At 46.0% G+C, this 13,790-nt stretch overlaps 2 long non-coding RNA genes across 6 annotated transcripts in view; one reads left to right on the top strand and one right to left on the bottom strand.

The window, feature by feature from the left end:
• Window positions 1–2,079: 2,079 nt before the first annotated feature.
• LOC309622185 lies at window positions 2,080–9,874 on the top strand. The gene is made up of 2 exons (XR_014240590.1): window positions 2,080–2,801; window positions 4,119–9,874. It is a non-coding gene; the product is annotated as an uncharacterized lncRNA (long non-coding RNA).
• A 2,317-nt stretch (window positions 9,875–12,191) lies between these two features.
• The window catches only part of LOC309622183, a 35,381-nt gene continuing 33,782 nt past the window's right edge, over window positions 12,192–13,790 (bottom strand). For all 5 annotated transcript variants that reach the window (XR_014240585.1, XR_014240586.1, XR_014240587.1 and 2 more), the window contains one exon: window positions 12,192–12,724. This is a non-coding gene — a long non-coding RNA (uncharacterized lncRNA). The remainder of the gene's footprint in view (window positions 12,725–13,790) is intronic.

The following is a 13,790-nucleotide window of genomic DNA, read 5'->3' as shown; positions in this document are numbered from 1 at the left end:
CCTACGGCTCCGCCCTGCCCGGGGGCGCGCTGCCGGGACCCAGCCAGGGCCGTGAGGAGGAGCGGGCGGAGAAGAGCCGAGGGGCCTAGCGCCAACGACGGGCGGGAAGCTCCAGGCGCCGCCCGACCCCGAGCTGCCGCCACCGCGGCCCTCTCACCCTGCTCAGGGCTGCCGCTGCCGCTGCCGCTGCTGCCCGGGCGCCACCGCCGCCGCCACCACAGCCACAGCTCGGCCGGGACGCCCGACGTCACCGCGCCCCGCCCCCTGCGCCATTCCCCAGCTCCGCCCTGGGCCGACGTCAGCGCGAGCCCCGCCCCCGCGCGACCGCGCCTTGTCGGCGTCCCGCGGCCTCCTGGGAGTGCGACTCGGGCGCGCGCGGGCCTCGGGCACTTTCCGGGTGCTGTCTTTACTGTGATATCTTAGTTAAGTCTAGTGGGGTGTCCCCCCCTTTTTTTTAATTACTAAAGTATGTCATTGTGTTAATTCAACATTAATACTGGAAACAAAAGTGAAAATTCCCATAGCAACAGCTGCTCTTTTTCTATGCTACGTTTATGCTTTTAGAAGTAGTATAAGAGCTGTTAAATGTGCGTTTTGCACATACTGTGTAAAACACATTGATGGAGAAAGAGCAGGGAATGAAGTATTTTGGCTAATCAAATAATAAACAGTGTATTGATTATCAATGTTCAGAGAAATATAATGTAATAAAGTAGATTAAGCATAAAGGTTACGTGGAATATAGTTTACTTCTATGGCTTTTCAAAATGTGAGCCTGGAGGTGCTGATTCATTCATGTATTCATTCAACAGTTATTTATTGAGTATGGTTCTGGGTACTTTTTTTAGCCTTTGGGAATACAGTAGTGAACAAAGCTGACAAAAATTCCCACCTTCATGGAACTTACCTTCTGGACACCTTCTTGGGAAATGAAGAGGAATTCAGCAAAGGCGATTAATAAGAGGTTATTGAGGGAGGAGGAAGACCAGGAGAGTGCGATGTACTAGAAATGAAGGAAAGGAAGTTTTCAAGGAGGAGGGAATGGTCAACTGTGTCATTGTTTAAAGATGTGTCAGACTGTTGGGTAAGAAAGAATTCTGCCTGATTATAATGCCTAATAACAGAGAAATGACTAAATGCTTTTTAGTGTGAGATGAGACAAATGTAAGAATCTTTCAGTTTTTTACTTCCTTTGACTGATTTTTAAAAACATATATATTTCATTCTTTATTCTTTTCAGAACAAAATATGCAACCTGGGAGTTTATACTTGTACTAAGGAGAGGTATGACACTGTTGTTACTAATTATATGTACACTTATTTTTTTAATACATGTATCAAATCAGAAGTTATAAAAGTATACAGGGAAAAAAATAAGTCTCTTCTGTCCCATCCAGTTACTCCTGAAGGCAGACACTGTTTCCAATTTGTTGTTTTTCCTAACCAGTGAAATTTTGTGCAGTAACACAGCATTTAGCTATTTTAAAATTGCATAAATATAACAAGTATTTTTATCCCCTATGTATTTTTTTTTGCAGGCTTAATATTTGTTTTTATAATTTAAGTCTAGCTACCTGCAGACCTTTTTTTTTTTTTTAAATAACAGCTTTATTGAGAGACAATCCACATACCATACGATTCACCCATTAAAGTGTACAATTAAATTCTTTTGGTACATTCATCACCACGATCAATTTTAGAACATTTTCATCCTCCCAAAAAGAAGCCCCAAACTCATTAGCAGTCACTCCCCTGACCTTTGGTTTTAAAGCTCTCTTTTTTAAAAAAAAAATAATTACTTAATTTATTTTTGGCTGCGTTGGGTCTTTGTTTCTGTGCGAGGGCTTTCTCTAGTTGCGGCGAGCGGGGGCCACTCTTCGTTGCGGTGCGCGGGCCTCTCACTATCGCGGCCTCTTTTGTTGCGGAGCACAGGCTCCAGACGCGCAGGCTCAGTAGTTGTGGCTCTGGGGCCCAGTTGCTCCGCGGCATGTGGGATCTTCCCAGACCAGGGCTCGAACCTGTGTCCCCTGCATTGGCAGGCAGATACTTAACCACTGCGCCATCAGGGAAGTCCTATATGGGAAATTTTTAAAAATATTTCCTAGAAACCACCAGACTCGTTGGCCAGTGTCACATTGACACTTAGAGTTGTAAAGGAGGATGGGTTTGGGTTTGGGAATGCGTTTATTACAACTGGCCCAGACCTCCACGCTTCATCCCTTAGGGTTAAAAGAGGGGCCCCCCTGCTCCCTAAGATCAAGGGTTCTCCACCCCAGCTGAACAAAATAGCAGTCTCTTAACGGGAAACAAGTGGGGATAGCGGGCAATGAATAATGGGCCACGGCTGCGGGTGATTGTGTCCGTTAGCTTTAAGGCCGCCACACAGGTCCCAGCAGTTTCTAACAGTACATGGGATGCCTATCACCCAGCAACCTTGACTGACTAGCAGTGGCACCCTGGAAATGCTGTGTTGGGAAGTACCTACCAATGAAGTACTTGTAGGACCCCAGGAAAGAAGAGCTGTGCTTTACAGCACCGGCTATGACCCAAATAGCCAAGGAGGTAGCAAGCAGCATGATATCTGTACCGCAGATCTTTTCTTGTAGCTGGAAAGCCCCAGCCTGTGATGGCAATCCCTATTTTCTTCCCTCTGGAAGATCAGTCCCAACCGCACTACCCCTGCTTCTGCTTCCTCTGAGTCTGAATGTCATCTGCCCACATTGAGGAGGAAAGGAGGAAGCCCAGGAGAGGCGTAGGCAGGAGGAATCCCACATTCCTCCTGACATCTGATTGAAGCACAGGTAAAGTGAGTCTTATGCTGTCCTTACCGAGTTCTAAGTATGAGGGACTGTACTGCACACGCAACCCCAGAATAAGCACTGGAGATAAACTGACTTGCAAACTCTGTATCTGAAAAATCGCCTCAAATCTGAAATCACCAGTATTTCTACACCATTTTTAGTGTCTATTTTTACGAACCAGTTTTCGAAAGCACCATCAGCAACAGGTCTAGAGAGTTCCTTTCCAAACCTGAATATTTTTAAGCAAACTTTTCATCTTCCTTAGCTAGATGAGTTCAGGAAAAACATTTCATTGATTAAAAGGGCTGCATTACAAAGGTTTGCCCCAAGACAACACAAGCTCCTCGAGAGCAGGGATTTGGGGCTGGTTTGCTCAGTGTCCCCAGCATCTACCCCAGGTGTCCTTACATCAAAGCATTCCATAAATATTTGTTGAATTAATGCCGTCGCATGACCGGCCTTCTTGTGCTGTATGATGTGAACTGCGTGACTTCCCCCCTGAGGATTAAGATATTGATGGAGCATCCTTCAAGATCAATGGCATGCCCTAGATGAAAGATAGGGATGTGTAGGAGGAAACCTTGCCAGTCAAAGCTATCTATCTATTCAGTCTTAAGTGGAAACTCAAAAGACATGCACCACGGGAGCTGGTTGTAGGCCCAAAGTCACAGCTCTCCTTACAAGGAACTGTGTCATGCTAGGAAGTCACTTAACAATCATAGCAGACACGTACATAAGTGTCAGGCCCTATTCCCAGTGCTTTATGTAGATTACCTCACTTAATCTTCACAACAAGGCTATAAAGCAGATTCTGTTACCATCACGTCCCTTTAACCGATGAGCAAACTGAGGCACTGCGTTACATCACTTGCCCAGTGTCACATACAGAGCATCAGAGCCAAAATGTGAACCTGGCAATCCGGCTTAAGTATCCGTGTGAATAACATCTGCATTGTGTGGCCACCTGGGCCTCCCAGGACCTCTGGGATTTCAGTTTCCTCACTGTCTGGGGGGCGGGTGCAGACAGTGAGGAATGATGGATACATCAGGAGGCTATCAAACCTTCTCAGCTGCTTGATTGCTTTTTGAAAAGAAATCTTATTTGGCTAGTCAAATTCATAGAAACAATGTAGGATGGTGGTTACCAAGGGCTGGAGGGAGGTGAAAAGGGGGAATTGTTATTGAAAGAGACTAGAGTTGCAGTTTGCAAAAGGAAAAAGTCTGGAGATCTATTTAACACTGAGTATACCTAACACTACTGAGCTGTACACTTAAAAACAGTTAACAAAAGTTTCCAACTTATGTGTTTAACCACAGGAAGGGAGGAAAGGAGGAAAGGACAGAGGAAAGGACGGATGAAGGGACTCTTACCTGGCAGCTCAAGAAGTAAAACAGAAGCGGAACTGCTGAATCAGTGGGAAAAGGAACCCAAGGTCCCAGCCTCTCGGCTTCTTTCCCCAGATCCTCCCACCAGAACAGCCCCTCGGGGAGATCATCAAAGCAAAGTTTTAAAACCACTAAACAGGACAACTTCTCAATTCTCTTTAAGACAATTTCAAAAGCCGCGGGTTCAATCACACTCTCAAAAGTCTCCAGCTGAAAAGCCCTCCTGGCCCCTCAAGGCCGAATCGGTTCACACTCACCACCATGGTCCTTGAGATTGTCCACAATGTAGCCCCAGCGTAAGTGTCCAAGCTCACAGAGCACCGCCGTGGCCCCCTGTACTCAGAGTTACTCATCACAGCGGTCTCTTGAGCCTCTGTGCGCTGCCTATTTCATCCTTGTTTGTGGAGTGAGAGCTGTGTGCTCACCCGCCACCCCAGCTCAGAAGGCTGTTTCTAGTCCCACCTTAGTTATGGGCGAGGCGCTATATCTATGCCACTGTCACCTGCACAAGGTGCCCAATTCCCCCACCTCGTCTGTTCTGGGGGCTTAACAAGTATCCAGGACTCTCAGATGGAAGGGTGGAGAGGGAGTAATTCAGAAGAGACTTAGGCACAGAGGAGCATGATGATACCCCATCCCTCCCTATCCCTCAACCAGGGTGCTGAGCCATGGTTCCTGATCAGGGAGAGAATGAATGCTGGGAAAGCAGCCAACGCCATAACCAACTTGTAGCAATGAGGGCCAGAGAACTGAGACGAAAGTACGTGGGGGCCATTGGCACATATCGTGCAGTTAAAAAAAAGAAAAGAAACCAGGAATGCTAACTAAAGGACAGAACGATTATTATCTTTGACTGTAAACCTCTCTCTGCATCATCCTTGGGTCCTAAAGCGACCTATTTCCATCACACGCACATTCCACCAGCAGCCGAAACTCACCTCAGCACCCATGTTATATTCTGACCCAGTTTACATGGAGCTGACTGAAAGGCAAAGAATAAGAAAATGAGGCATTTGAAAGGGAAATCCATGCTTCCTAGTTTAGAGCTGCACAAACTCCTTTGCCCACCACAGGAAGGGATTAGGCTACTCAATCCGAGTAACCCATTTCTCTTTGTTTGGGAACATGGTGATTCTATTCAGAGGGCATAAATAAGATAAAGGACCCACGCATACTACATTTTTCATTTGGCAAGCAGAATAAAAATCTGAACCTACTATACCTGTGGGAAAATAATCAATTTTTCATAGACTTATTATAGGCTTCACAAAATCTACTGCACACATATTTTTAAAAGTAAGAAAGCGGCTTTTTAATGATACTTAAAATACATGGCATGGCAAGAATTATTTAAAATGTGTTTCTGAGGCCTGAAGTTTGGTACTGCCTGCTAAAATATAGATGATTTGGATAAGGCTGTCTTCTCGGGATAAACGTGAGACCCAAGCACATCTTATCATAAAGCTAATAGGAAGGTTGGTATTCAGGCAGTTAAGTAATTGGTATAAATCCTCCCAAGATATTAGATCCCCTGAACTCGCAACAGTTAGTGGTTGTTCATTGGCCTGTGTGCATTAAATAACTCCCCTTAACCTAGAGGCCAGCAATCCACTGTTCACATAAAGTCAACACAAAGCAGAGCAAGAGGAAGCAGAGCTGAATCCAATAGACACATGACCACGACTCATGCAACAAGTGTTTTCCGAGGAGCACGCCAGGCCTGGGAAAGTGGACACGTGATCCACGGGGTCTGGATGCCCAGTCTCGATCCAAGCAGATTGGCTCCGTTTTTATGAGCCATCGGCTTGATTGTCCACATTGGTGGGCATGCTTTTCGCAGGAACACATCTCTGTTCTAAGCGGAAGGCTATGCGCCTACACCTGTGACCAGCCCTGTATGAGGAGTGTACGTGCGTGTGTGCGTGCGTATGCGTGACTGAATGAAAGATTTTTAAAATGTCTACATAAAGCAGATCTAATATATGAACATCTCCATTTACAAAAAGGCTTTCATTTTTTTATCACGCAGCAAGTCACTGAAATATTACACTATTTTGTGTCCAGCAACTCCCTTCAAGGAGCTATGAAAACATGAAGCATCACTGATGTCAGAAGTCACAGTCTAGCCGAGAAGACAAGTGACAGACCCGAAACAGAGACCACAGCAAATGTCTGACACCAAGTGTAAAAGCTTCAGGAGTTCACAAAATCCAAAGTCACTAAAAGCCCAAGTTGCTGAGAGGACTTGGAGCAGTGGGCGTTAAGAAGGGCAGCAAAGATGGTAGGCTTTAGATTACCAAAGGGACGGAGGTGGCGTTTCACGGAGGTACAAAAAGCAGAAGCAATGACTTAGAAGCAAAAAGAAGCCTTCTGTTTGCCGATAGCAGTGACAGCACCTGCCCTGATCAGAGCCACAGGAGACAGGGCTCATTATAGGGTGGGGACTCGTTATGAAGGGGTAACAAGCTGCCCAGAGAAGTTGATTTGTTACATTAGGGAGTCACTTTAGGATCCTGAATGGGAACAACCGGGTGTTCCTTCCGTATGGTGAGAATTCACCCCAGGATTCCTTTCAAGAGCACGCTCCCCTTGACATTGAGTTAATGATTTCATTTGCACTCAGCTTTCCAATATCCCACCTCAGTGGTTCCCAACTTATGGACCACAGAGTTATGGCAGAGGTCCCTGAAGGCAGATAAGCACTGCCCAGAAACGACTTGCTCCTGGCATATTGCCGCTGTCTCGTTCTAATATCTGTAGATACCATGTGAGCCATAAAACGCAAATTCACTCCAAAGCCACAGTCACCTGAGTTGCCCCAGGCGCCAGCCTATGGCTGCACATGGAGTCACTGTAACAGTAGCCCAGATGTCACTAGCTCCCACCTCCCTGCTGTTCATGCAGGACTTCAGCCTCCAGTAAAGTGCCCCTCAAGCATTCCTAGGAGTTCCCAGGGATTTGGTGCCTGAGCCTGCGAACAAGGCCGTCGTCCTCTCAGCGGCCACTGGGCGGCGATGGGTCCACACAGCTCCCTCTCCTGCGCCTTCAAGCACCCCGAGGCCTCCGCAGGCCAAACTGCAGGATGGTCCATATGGAGTAGGGGAAACATCTCATTCCTCCTGGGAGCTACCATTCCCAAAGCAGTCACACCGGTGCCATACACGATAGCTTACCGAGGGTATTTTAGAAAAACAACTCTGACAGTTGTTACTTACAGTCCTCAAGCTGTGAATGAAAACTGTATGTGAAGGTGAATCTAGCAGAGGTTGGGCAGGAAGAAAAATACCAGGGACAGAGCCCATGCCGTGCTCACAATCAACCTTCCCATAATGTGCTATCAAAATGCACATCATCCTGTTTGACCCAGCAAATTAAACTTCTAAGCACACAAGGAAGTGAAAAGTGTAGGAGGATTTTCAACGCAGATTATTTGCAAGAGTGAAAAAGGAGAAACACACATCTCCTAGTACAGAAGGGGTTAAATTATGACACACTGACAGGGTAGAATACAGGCAGCTGTTAAAAACGATGACATCAGCTTGGAAGTACCACTGGAGAGCTCTGCGATGCATCGTTAAGTGACACAATGCCAGTTAGAACAGCGCTCCACAGCCTGTTAGGAGGCGGGGTGAGCGGCGGGCAGGCCAGCGAAGCTTCATCTGCCGCTCCCCATCGCTTGCACGACTGCCTGAGCCCCCCGCCCCCTCCCCCGTGGAACCATTGTCTTCCAGGAAACCGGTCCCTGCTGCCGAACAGGTGGGGGACCGCTGAGTTAGAAGACATTAGGGACAGCGTGATCGCATTTCAAAAGTGTGGAGGAGGGGCCGGGAAGAGGTACATATGGATATTACATGTCAGGAACAAAACCTATGGAGCTACTGACAACCTTTCTCCCTCATACCCATGCCTGAAGGGGAGTCTTTTTTTACCACCAGATCCTTTATGGAACTGATCTGGGAGACAGTAAGAGAGATAAAGAGTCCTCAAATGGCCAGATTAGTCTTCATGAGAGGAGATGAAAGAGGAAGTAGTGGATGAGAGAAGCAGGCAGCCAGCCAGCCAGCCAACCAGGAGATGGAAGAAAAGAAGTACCTGGAGCTTTTAAAGACGGGGGAGGTGGAAGTCCTGGAGCAGCTACTGAAGACTTGGTGTACGGGAGAGAAAGCTGGGTGACGTAGGTTCAACATGTTTGGCCGTGTCATGTGCTGTGTGACCCCTCCACAGAGTCTACAAATACACCCATGACAAAGATCTAGAACACGCATGAGGTTTTGAGATCAGATTGGTGTTTCTTCCCCATGTTTCTGTGCTGCCCATGAGGTGAGAACAAAAGCTAGTTTAAGGTTGTACATGTATGAAAAACGCCAGGAAAGACACCCCAGAAATTGTCCCAGCGGTAACATCTGTCAAGGTTGATTAGGTACTGGTGGACTTTGTTACAACAAAAGTGTATCTCACATGTATAATTTTCATGGGCATGTATTTTACTTTCACTCAGGACAGGGGTTTGGGTGAGGCAAGCAGGGTGACTACAGTGCAAAACTGAAGGAGACACTGACTCTCAGCGTCTTGCTGGTTCAGAGCCGCATGTAAACACCCCCGTGAGGGAGTGCCTCCTTCACTTAGCGCCCTACCCACCCTGCTTGCCTCACCCCATCCTGGCTCTGCTTGCCTTGTTAATCACAGTTCTGAATCTCACTGAAATTCAAACTGGGATGCTATCTGCCACACACACTGCATACAGAGTACATTGCCATTCTGAAAGCACTTTCGTATATGTAGTTCACTGTCTCTTCATGACAATCTCAGAGGCAAATGAGACTAGTATTATAATTCCCATTCTACAGATGGAGACCAGAAAGGTTAAAAGACCTGTCCAAGATCACACTGCTAAGTGACAGCAAACTCAGTTCAGCTGAGTTTGATTACCATCCCCAAGTATTTCCATGACCCCACCCACATACAAAACAAACAAAAATTATCACTCATACCTATCAGGAAAACAATGAATCTCTGAAGTGAACCTAGCCCAGATATTCATGTCTCCCATCAAATAAGGCCCGGCAGCCCCCATTTGCCCCCTTGGAAACCACGGAGGCAAAGCCCACAGAAGATGTAGGCAGCCTCTAGCCAAGACGGCGCCCCATGAGGAGCAGCCCCTCTGGATTCTCGAGTAGCAGCAGGTTTTCAGGACGAGCAGCAGGCCTTCACGAGGGCCTACAGGCAGGTCCGCGGCTGCTGGCTGGCACCAGGTGTGAGCCATGGGAACTCTGGGAGCTGGGCGGGGGTGTGTGTGTGGGGAGCATCTGCACAGGAGGCATGAGCCTAAGAGAATCTCTCAGCATTGGACATCCCACAAGGCGTACATGCAGCTACTGGTGGTCGGCACTTCCGGGTTTTCACCTTGAGGTGAGCGGAAAGGAATAACACGGCACCACTAGCCACCAGCCCGGAGCTCAACCAGCCGGCCTGGCAACCTAGAAATTTGCTTAAGGAGTTAATCCAGGCAGACCCTGAACTACCCTGTTCATCCAGCTGTGTTTCAGGGCACAGCACGATTCCAACACTGCATGTAATAAAAATGAAGAATACCCCTCCCCCTGCCCTCTGCAGATTCGTTTTTCTCGGGTCCCACTGGTACTTTCGTTTAAAACTAAGTTTAAAAATAAAGAAATCAGCAAACCACACTCATTTGCCAAGTGTGCTTTTTTTCCTTCCTTCACAAACCTAAATCACACCTGGCAGAATTCATGCTGTTCTTATTTACCTGTTCCTCTAAGAATATGAATCCATTTCCCTCTAGCCTGGGTTTTAGGTACATTGTTTAGCCAAGCCTTTACCTCCCTCTTCTGTTAAAAAGAGGAAAACATACAGCAAACTCAAGTTCTATATCTGTGAAAATGTTAAGAGGAAACTACCCTAGGATGTTTACACAAGCTGTGTAAAGTGGCTTTAAAGAGGCTCTCGTATTCCAGTATTACCCATACTACATTCGAATTAATACTTCCCAGAAAAAGTAAACTTTAAATAAGATCCAATCAGGATCAACTGCACACCCACCTGAGTAGCTGAACAAAATCAATGGAGCAATTCTTTGGTCATTGGACTAAAAGATTCAAGATTGACTTTTTCCCCCTTTTAGTAAAATATGAAACTCCCTGGTAACCTGAAGTATTATTGGGTCCTGTATCTTGCAAGGATTTATGGGCAATTCATCTAAAAACTGTCTTTCAACAGCTACACGAATGGCTGAAATTGCTTGATCTCATCAGGCAAAGAGTTTTTAAAAACATTAACCTCAGAAACAGAATATATATATATGTCTGTCTCGTGCTAAGTACCAGAGTTTTCAATCATGAAATTAAATATTCCTTTGCAAACTCAGCTATATCCTAAAACAGCCAATGATAACCTCTTGCAATACTCAGCATTCTGTGGAGAATTGAGTTTCTAAAGGGCCATATACTGTCCTGAACGTAATGGGAGATTCCTTTAAGGGAGTTTTTCCTTCTGAGGAAAACAGCTGTACACCGTGGACTACTGAAAAGCCCCGCTGGGCCTGTCTTATTTATGAGATGTTTCCACAGCGGGGTCTTCTGTGTTTACATGGCGCTGCTCCTCTTAGTGAGGGTGACCACTACCGAGCCTTGGATTAGGCTCTCAGCGTATATACACACACTGCCAACCGGGCACCATGACCCTCACTTCTCAGCGGAGGAAACAGTGTTAAAAGGAACTTACCTGAGGTGGCGAAGCTCGGGGAGAAGCGGAGCTGGGATGCAGTCCCAGCAGTGAAACCGCGAGGCCTGTGCTCTCCAAGGCAAACTCCGCCCAACCCCCCACCCCCACTACCTCTTTGAAAACCTCCTCCTTACCTGGTAGGCAGGCACACCTGAGACCAGTAGTTCCCTGGGGATAAGAATCACCTGGGAAGCTTGTTCACTCTACCTTCCCAAAGCCCCTTCCCTGGAGATTCTGACTCAGGGGTTCCAAGCTGGACCCAGAAATTGTCTTTTGAACAAATGATCCGGGTGATTCTTATCATCAGAGGACTGTGGGAACGGTCTTAGATCAGGGGTGGCCGGGGCCAGGGAGTATCTTTGGCTTTGTGGGCCATTAGGTCTCTGTCACAACTACTCGACGCAAAAGGAGCCAGAGAAAATTCATGAATGAACTGGTCTGGCTGTGGTCCAATCATTTATTTACAAAAACAGGCGGCTGGCTACAGTTTGCTGACCCTTCTCTTAGACCATTCATCATACCATTAAAAAAGAGACATTAATGCCTGCTATTTGTTACCTCACTAAGGCTATGTCTCAATCAGGCACTTGACCCAATGAAAATCCTCCCAACACCATGAAACATCACTCTCATCAAAAGGATAACGTCAAGGTTGTGTCTGCCCTCCCTCAAGCAAGAACAGATGGAATTTACATGAGAGGATGCAGTCTAAGCCAGAGAGTAGAAGCACACTGTATTTTAATGTACAAGACACACTGTATTTTAAAGGACAAGCACACTGTATTTTAAAATACAGCACACTGTATTTTAAAGGACAAGAATGAGGTGGTAACTATAAGATGCTGGTGGAGATTGTGGCGGGTTTTCTTTATGCAGTGGATTTTCTAGGGCCCCCAAAACTCTTCCTGCATCCTGGGAATTACTAGCTCAGACCACCATATCATTTTTCCCGGTACCTATTGTTATATTCTTTCTTTTACTCCCTCATGAGGATGATTGATGCTCAGCTGAATTCAGAGGAGCGTTTGATTTGCCTGCCATCCTCTGGGAATACCCCTGCTAAATGCAGGAAAAGTCACTCAACATCAAAGATCATTCAGCCACGGATGTGAGAGCGACTGTCACCTTATAAAGCTTACAGTAGCCAGCGTCCTCTTACAATTTTCCCCAGCGCAAGCTACAGAGGTGGGGAGGGTTGGAGGGAGCACGGGTTAATACAGTGGAATTTCCTTTGGCACCAGCTCCAAGCAGTCTTTTAACAGAGATGTTTAATTGATCTTTATTGAGCAGAACCTTCCCTTCTGCTTATAGAAGAAATGATCACTTTTCCCTCGGGTTCTATCTGGAGAAGTTAATAGCCCCAGTTTTCTCTTACAGCAGAGATACTTAGTGACTGGGAGACTATCATAAGTAGAGTTTATTGTCCAAAATACAAACCCAGTTCTAATCAACCTGCACAGTGAGATTGCCTTGCTTGTATCTGTTGATACCTGGAGGAGCTTCTCCCAACTGACGAGCGCATTGTTCTTTCCACTCAGGCTCTGCTGTCCAGTTAACAAATTGGATAGCGAGGTAATCTATAGGCCTTTGCCAAAGACCGCTGAGGATGCCCTAATGTGTATCAATTTGATCCTCACATGCAGTAGCTCCCAGATGAGGCCCAAGAGCGGAGCCATAATCATTTGCGTACACGGTGCAGGAATATTTTGCAGGTGTGAAGACGATCATTGCAATACTTCCAGGATACAGAGACACTTCCGGGATTCAGTACAAAGACAGCCGTTACTGCTTGGCAGCTATGAAGAGTGATGGAAAAACAAACAAACAAAAGTAATACTTACAGAGTTCCTTTAGCTCTTTTATAAAGGGCTTTATTGATATTAGCGTTACTTTTTGAAATAACTTCCAAACACAACAAGCAGGTATTAATATTTCCGTTTTAGAGCTAGGAAATTTTGTATTAAATGTTCTGACTGCTGTGCTCCTTGAGGACTAGATTTAGCAGTAAACTAGAGGCTAGGACTTGCTGCTACAGTAAACTCTTACTATTTGGGAATTTGTTCTAGAGATACAAATTTCCTGGGTCTTTTTCTTTGTCCTCTCCTCCTTCTGGCTGCCGGCTTTCCCCACCTGCCACCTGCCACGCCCTCCCCAGCCCTCCAAGTTGCCATCCTGGCATGGCAGGCACCGTGACCATGATTTCTGAACCACATTTTGGAACCTGTAGTATGAAAAATACCAGTGTTCTTAGGTGGACAAGAGGACAGAATTTTTGAAACCATGATTGTCCACAAAAATCGGAGATATGTGATCACTCTTCTAGTGTCGCTCTAGCATATTCTCCAATGACGAGCAAAGGAAGGTGTGGAAGGGAAGCACCTACCATTTACTGACACAGTTAATAGGCATATACTCAAGGCAGGTGTAAGGCCCGGGCCTGAGGTCTTCCCAGGAATGTGAGAGGGAAGGAGGAGGGAGGCTTTATACCTGAGATATTGGATTCCTTTTTTCCCCCCATTTTACTGAGATATAATTGTCATATAATTTTATATTAATTTCAGGTGTACAACATAGTAATTTGATATGTGTATAAATTGCAAAATAATTTCCACAATAAGTTTAGTTAACATTTACCGCCTCACATAGTTACAATTTTTTTCTTGTGATGAGAACTTTTAAGATCTATACTCTTAGCAACTTTCAAATTAAATAACAGTATTGTTCGGTGCTTTGTGTCCACCTAGAGGGGTGGGATAGGGAGGGTGGGAGGGAGATGCAAGAGGGAGGAGATATGGGGATATAGGTATATGTATAGCTGATTCACTTTGTTATACAGCAGAAACTAACACACCATTGTAAAGC

The sequence above is a fragment of the Balaenoptera borealis genome, assembly GCF_965194805.1.
Source record: "Balaenoptera borealis genome assembly, contig: HAP1_SCAFFOLD_1747, whole genome shotgun sequence".
Taxonomy (NCBI): domain Eukaryota; kingdom Metazoa; phylum Chordata; class Mammalia; order Artiodactyla; family Balaenopteridae; genus Balaenoptera; species Balaenoptera borealis.
This window is presented reverse-complemented; position numbering and strand designations above follow the sequence as displayed.